Raw genomic sequence first — 8580 nt, forward strand, 5'->3', positions numbered from 1 at the left:
TAAGTGATGACAATATATTTAGACAAATATTTATTACTAAATTTGGTGAAATTTAAATATATTATTTATCTAAAACAATTAAATACTATTATTATTATTATTATATAATAAATTTTAAAAATTACTTATAAAGATAATAATAAATTTTTTAAAATATTTTTTTTGATAACTAATTAAAAAAATATATTTATTTTTAATTATTTAGTAAATATATTTACATTTAATATATAAAATCTTTCTATTACATAAATATTGATAATTAAAAAAAATATTTAATGATAAATTAACTTTATTATTTATTAAATAATTTTTATTTTATAAAAAAATAAAATATAAATTACATTAATTATAATACCATTATATTTCATATAATGTAAGATTAGATTTTAAAATATTTTTGTTGTATTAAATATAGTTTATATACAGATAATTACTATAGCATTCATTATGTCTAAAAAAATAAAACAAAACAATTTATTGATAAATAATAATAATGAAATTTTTGTGAAAATATTTTTATTATTATTATTATAATTCTAATAATTATGTAATTTTCACAAATATAATGTCCAATATTGAATTGTTAGATAAATATACAATAAATGATAGTATATTATCAAAAAATATCAAAAAACAAATCAAACGTTTTCATTTTGATGGCTTAAATGTATGGTTTGTAATATTAGATGATAGCGTCTATACATTGGGTGATAACAGGAATGGTATACTTGGTTTGGGTCACAATATAGGTATCAATGAACCCGAAGTTATACCAGAATTATGTGCGAAAAATGTTAACAAATTTATTATCGGTAATGGTTTTGGATTATGTATAACAAGTGATCAACAAATATATAGCTGGGGTCGGAATAATTACAATCAATTGGGTAGACATACCATCAGTGATGATGTGTACAGCAAACCAGCGATCATTAAACTACTCAGCGATAAATGTATTATTGATATCACCAGTGGTTCACATCATTCACTGGCCCTCAGCTGTGATGGCACTGTCTATGGATGGGGTCTTAACACGTATGGACAGTGCGGTTGCGGACAACAAACCGATTGCATTGAAAGTCCCACTTGTATTATATTAACCATAAATACTATAATTAAATCAATTTATTGTTACAATTGGTGTTCATTTGCCATAACAATGGATGGACTCGTATACAGTTGGGGTAACAATCAATACAATCTGTTGGGACATAAAAATACAAAACAATTATTAAAACCCGAATTAATTAATAATATAATTAATATAAAATGTCTATCATTTTATAATAATAATATATATTTACTTAATAATAATGGATATGTTTATCATTGCGGAAAGTTTTACAGCGATTTAAATATAATATATCTAATCAATAATATTACTAATATTTGCTATAATATTGTTGAAAAAGATAATAATTATTATAAATTAATTTATAATTTAGACAACAAATATGTTAAAATATTTGAACTAAATTATACTAATTTTATCGATATTTTTGCTGAAAAACATTGCAAAACAATTCAGTCAATAGATTTAGGAAAATATAGTGAAATTTATGGTAATATTAAAACATTACAATTGATATATGAATTTAATATAAATATATCCATTGAAAATAATATTGAAATCAAATTAATTCATTGCGACGGCAAAAATGTATGGTTTGTCACAATTGATGATCGCGTCTATACATTGGGTAATAACAGGAGTGGTATACTTGGTTTGGGTCATAACATAGGTGTCAATGAACCCGAAGTTATACCTGAATTGTGTCAGAAAAATGTTAACAAATTTCTTATTGGTAATGGTTTTGGATTATGTATAACAAGTGATCAACAAATATATAGCTGGGGTTTGAATACTTACAAACAATTGGGTAGACATAACATCAGTGATGATGAGTACAGCAAACCAGCGATCATTACATTCCTAAGCGATAAATGTATTATTGATATCACCAGTGGTTCACATCATTCACTGGCCCTAAGCAGTGATGGCACTGTCTATGGATGGGGTCATAACTCTTTAGGACAGTGCGGTTGCGGACAACAAACCGATTACATTGAAACTCCTATTTGTGTTATATTTCCCACAAATACTGTCATTAATTCAATTTATTGTTACATTGATTGTTCATTTGCCATAACAAGTGATAAACTTGTATACAGTTGGGGTAACAATCAATACAATCAATTGGGATATAACAACAAAATCGATGAATATTATAGAATAAAACCCGAATTAATTAATAATTTAAATAATATAAAAAGTTTATCATTTAATCAGTTTATTACATATTTTCTAACAAATGATGGAAATGTGTATCAATGCGGAAATATATACGAAATATTATTTAGTAATCCAACAAAAATTAATGTTAAATCAGTTGAGAATATTATCGGTCATTATATTAAAAATGATAATAAATATTATGAATTAAAATATGAACCAAACATTGAATTACTAAAATTATATCACAAATGTTTTGATGATATATTTGCCGTCGAATACAATAAAACTTATCAAACAATTGATTTAGATTTATATGTTAAGAATTATCAGGAAATCAATGATAAACCAAATAATTTCTTAAAATTTTTTAAAATAATAAAACTATTGGGTTCTGGAAGTTGTGGTAAAGTATTAAAAGTAGAAGACAAAGACACCAAAGATTTATTTGCCATAAAAGATATCATAATAGACGGTATATTAAAATTTAAAAAACAAATAATTATAAATTAAATTAAAAATAAAATGTAATTTATTAGTAATTATTTATATTTATAGATGAAGAACAAAAATCTTATATTATTAAAAAGTCAAACAATTGTTGAAACTTCGGTCACAATATGTGGTCAACTGTTTGGACGCGTGGTTTGAGTTCAACAATCTATTCATTCAAATGGAGTTATGTTCACAAAGTCTTAAACATATCATTGAAGTGAAGGCAAAAACATTTCAAAGACAATCCAATGAACCGATGGATTGTATCGAGTATTACATTACAAGTCATTTAATGCTAGAGATGTGTGAATGCGTTGAATATTTGCATACAAGAAATCCACCGGTCATTCACCGCGACCTCAAACCCGCAAATATACTCATCAATGATAAGCCAACTAATAAGCGGTTTATAAAATTAGGTGACTTTGGTTTGTCCACTGATCACATCCGTACGGATACTCATTCATCAAATCATACGCCAAATGTGGGAACACTTAAATATAGAGCGCCAGAGATTAATACCATTGAAGACAAATGGACACAAAAATATAACGAAAAATGTGATGTCTATAGTCTAGGAATGATTTTTATAGATATTTTTGACTTAAATAATATAAGTGTTAATGGGTAAGTTTTTTAAAAAAAATATGATTTTTAAAATAAATTAAATTATCTATTTTTAAAATAAAACTATTTTCTTGTATAAAATAGTGAAAACAATAACATTTACGATAATAGTAGTGTTGAATATTTTATTGAAAATGTTTTCAATTTAATCCAACAAATGAAACAATTACAATACACTTCAAGACCCACGTGTACACAAATTGTCCTGGATCAACTTAATTATATTAATATAGTTAATAAACAATTATTTCAACAATCAATTGTTGCTCAACTCAACGATGACAATATATTTAGACAAATATTTATTACTAAATTTGGTTATTTATAAATAATGTTATAATAATTTTAATAATCTAATTTTTTATTTACTTTCTCTCTCTCTCTCTCTAAAAATATTTAAATCTAATTACAATAAATGTTATTTTTATTTTTTAAACAATAATAAGTTAATTTATTTATTATGTAAATATAAATAATAATATAAAGGAATGTATAATAATAATAATTTATCAATTTATATTGGATAGTTTACATTATGTTCAATATATATATCCTAATATATATTAAATGTTTTAATATTATTTTTTATAACAATATTTAATTAAAACAATTTATTAGATATCGCTGAATACAAGCGCTTATCATATATGAGATAATTACCATAGAATTAATATATTATACAACTAAATACTAATAAAATAATAAGTATATCTGTCTTTAATAAAAAAAATCAAATTAGAAATTATTTTTTAAAAAAAATTATTCATTTAAAGTAATATTCTTTAAATATAAAATGTCTTCAATTGAATTGTTAGCTAAATTTAAAATAAGTGACAAAATATCTAATTTTAAAAATCAAATCAAACGATTTCATTGCAATGACAGAAGTGTGTGGTTTGTGACAATTGATGATTATGTCTATACATTGGGTCTTAACTGGAATGGTATACTTGGTTTGGGTCACAATATAGATATCAATGAACCCGAAGTTATACCTGAATTGTGTCAGAAAAATGTTCAGAAATTTATTATCGAAGCATTTGTTGCATTTTGTATAACAAGTGATCAACAAATATATAGCTGGGGTTACAATATAATTTGTTTATTACATATTTTCTTACAAATGATGGAAATGTTTATCAATGCGGAAGCAGAGATAAAATGAGTTTTAAAAATAACTTCTATTAATTCAGTCGATGATATGTACGGTCATTATATCAAAAAGATTGATAATTATTATGAATTAACTTATGAACCAAATATTGAATTAAAAAAATTATATTACAAATGTTTTGATGATTTATTTGCCGTCGAATGCAATAAAACTTATCAAACAATTGATTTGGATTTATATGTCAAGAATTATCAAGAAATCAATGATAAACCAAATAATTTATTAAATTATTTTAAAACACTTAAACTGTTGGGTTCGGGAAGTTATGGAAAGGTATACAAAGTAGAAGACAAAGACACCAAAGTATTGTTTGCCATAAAAGATATTATATTAGACGGTATAATGAAATTTGAAAAATAAATTAATAATAATAATTAATATATTTTACTCTTAGATGAAAATCAAAAATTAAATGTTATTCAAGAAGTCAAACAATTATTGAAACTTCGGTCACAATTTGTGGTCAACTGTTTGGACGCGTGGTTTGAGTTCAACAATCTATTCATTCAAATGGAGTTATGTTCACAAAGTCTTAAACATATTATTGAAGTGAAGGCAAAAACATTTCAAAGACAATCCAATGAACCGATGGATTGTATCGAGTATTACATTACAAGTCATTTAATGCTAGAGATGTGTGAATGCGTTGAATATTTGCATACAAGACATCCGCCGGTCATTCACCGCGACCTCAAACCTGCAAACATACTCATCAACGATAAGCCAACGGATAATAGATTCATAAAATTATGTGACTTTGGTTTAGCCATAAATCACAATCGTTTGGACTCTCAATCGGAATTACACACCAAAAATGTCGAAACAGTGAAATATATGGCGCCCGAAGTCATAGATGATAATGGTATCGTCAATAGAGTAGCATATAATGAGAAAAGCGATATCTATAGTATGGGTGTAATCTTATTGGACTTATTTGATGTCAACATTGATAATGATTTCAGGTATACTAATAAAGTTTGATTCAAAAAATAAACATTAATTAACTTATTTTTAAAATATAAAAATTATTTATTCAGAAAATTTGAAGACTTGTATTGTCATCAAAATTTAAACGTTTATATTAAGAATATTTCCAAATTAATATCATCAATGTTACAATCAAGTTATTATGATAGACCATCGTGTACTGAAATTATCAAGGATAATTCACAATATGTTAATTACGAATTAATTGACACAAAATTGATTAATCAATTTAAAATAATAGAAATAAATAATACAAATAGTATTTTTAGACAAATATTTTTTTCAAAAATCGATAAAATGTTAGAAAAATAGTTTAATTATTACAGTATTAACACTTTCTAATATTGTCTATTATATGCATATTTTAAATTTGATTAATAGGTTTATATTTTTATATAATAGTATGATTTAAAAGATTGTATTTTTTTAATTAGAAAATTAGAAAAATCAATTTAAAATAGAAAACATTACAATTATTATTGAATGTTATTGCTTATCAAATTATATGCTTATTGTTATTTAATTTAAACTTTTTTAATTTAACTAAAAACAGAGTATATTATCATTAATAATAACATATATAATTTATATTTAAAAATATTGGTATTATTAAAATTATATTCAATATATTATTACTATAATTATATTTCTAAAATATTATTTTATCCTTAAAAATCTGATTATATAATACTGTATAATTACTACTATTTCACTGTATTATTAAATGTAAAAATTATTTGACGTTATTTATGCTCATTTGAATTGAATTGTTTGGCAATCATTATGTAATAGTTATGCTAAAAATGTATGTTTTATTTAATCGCAAATAAAAACATTAATAATAGTAACTATTTGCTTATTTTGAAACTATTTAAAAATAATTTTTAATAACAACAACAAAAATAAACTAAAAAAAATGTCATCAATTGAATTGTTAAATAAATTTAAAATAATTAGTGATAATAAAATAGCGGAACATTTCCTAAATAAAATCAAAAGTTTTCATTGCATTAACAAAAGTGTATGGTTTATAACATTAGATGATTGGGTCTATACATTGGGTAATAATACGTGCGGTAAACTTGGTTTGGGTCATAACATAGCTGTCAATGAACCGGAAGTTATACCCGAATTATGTGAGAAAAATGTACAAAAATTTATTAATGGATTTAATTTTCTAATATGTTTAACACGGGATCAACAAATCTATAGCTGGGGTATGAATTCATGCAAACAATTGGGTAGAAATATAACCACTACTACTACTACTAGTAGTAGTGATGTAAAGTTTCATAAACCAGCAATCATTACATTCCTGAGCGATAAACGTATTATTGATATCACCAGTGGTTTACATCATTCACTGGCCCTCAGCAGCGATGGTACTGTCTATGGATGGGGTCTTAACTCGTTAGGACAGTGCGGTTGCGGACAACAAACTGAATATATTGAAAGTCCTATTTGTGTTATATTTCCCGAAAATACTGTAATTAAATCAATTTATTGTTACAATTGGAGTTCATTTGCCATAACTAGTGATGGATTGGTTTACAGTTGGGGTAACAATAGAGACAATCTATTGGGACATAAAAATATTATTGAAAAATTATTGAAACCAAAATTGATTAATAATATACAGAATATACAGAATATATCGTTTAGTAATAATAATAAAATGTTTGATAATAATATTATATATTTACTTAATACTAATGGATATGTTTATGAATGCGGAAAATATTACAATGAATTCACTAGAATTGAAAAATACAATAATATTAAAAATATTTGCGAAGATTTTATTGAATTAGAAGATAATAATAATACTAATAATTATTATCAATTTATACATAATTATGAAGAAAAATTGGTTAAAATTATTGAATTAAATAATAATAGAAATTTTATGGATATATTTGCCGAAAAACATAACAAAACAATTGAAACATTAGATTTGAAAAATTATAGTGAATTGTATGGAAATACTAGTCAATTACAATTGATATCTAATTTGAATATTTTTCAAAACAAACTTAATATAAAACTCAAACAAACTAATGTCAATCAAATCAAATTAATTCATTGCAATGATAATAGTGTATGGTTTTCAACAATTCATGATCTCATCTATACATTGGGTGATAATCATAGAGGAAAACTTGGTTTGGGTCACAACAATGATATCAGTGAACCACAAATTATACCGGAATTGTGTGCAAAAAATCTTAAAAAAATTGTTTTTGATAACGAATTTGGATTATGTTTAACAAGTGATCAACAAATATATAGTTGGGGTCGGAATAGAGTCAAACAATTGGGTAGACATACCAGTGATAAGTACTGCAAACCAGATATCATTGAATTCCCGACCGATAAATCTATTATTGATATCACCAGTGGTTTTCATCATTCACTGGCCCTCAGCAGTGATGGCACTGTCTATGGTTGGGGTGATAACCTAAACGGACAGTGCGGTTGCGGTCAACAAACCAATCAAATTGAAACACCGACTCGTATTATATTTCCAGAAAATACTGTAATTAAATCAATTTATTGTTACAATTGGTGTTCATTTGCCATAACTAGTGATGGACTGGTTTACAGTTGGGGTGACAATCATAACAATCAATTGGGACATAAAAATACAAACAAAACAAACATAGTTTGGAGACCAGAATTAATAACTGATTTAATTAATATTATAAGCATTTCATTCAATACTAAACTATTTATAACATATTTTCTAACAACTAATGGAAATGTTTATCAATGCGGAAGAATAGATGAAACAGTATTTATTAATCCAACAAAACTATTAATCAATTCATCAGTGGATGATATATGCGGTCATTATATGAAAATTGTTGATAAATATTATGAATTAACTTATGAACCAAATATTGATTTACGAAAATTTAATTACAAATCATTTAATGATTTATTTGCCGTCGAATTCAATAAAACTTTTCAAACAATTGTTTTGTGATTTATATGTCAAGAATTTTTAAGGAAATCAATGAAACCTATGGATAGACCGATATAGTCGTAAAACATATGAGAAGTT

This window comes from Oppia nitens, unplaced genomic scaffold, assembly GCF_028296485.1.
Source record: "Oppia nitens isolate AA-2021 unplaced genomic scaffold, nextdenovo-longstitch-racon4-pilon3 scaffold1_pilon_pilon_pilon, whole genome shotgun sequence".
In the NCBI taxonomy this organism is placed as follows: domain Eukaryota; kingdom Metazoa; phylum Arthropoda; class Arachnida; order Sarcoptiformes; family Oppiidae; genus Oppia; species Oppia nitens.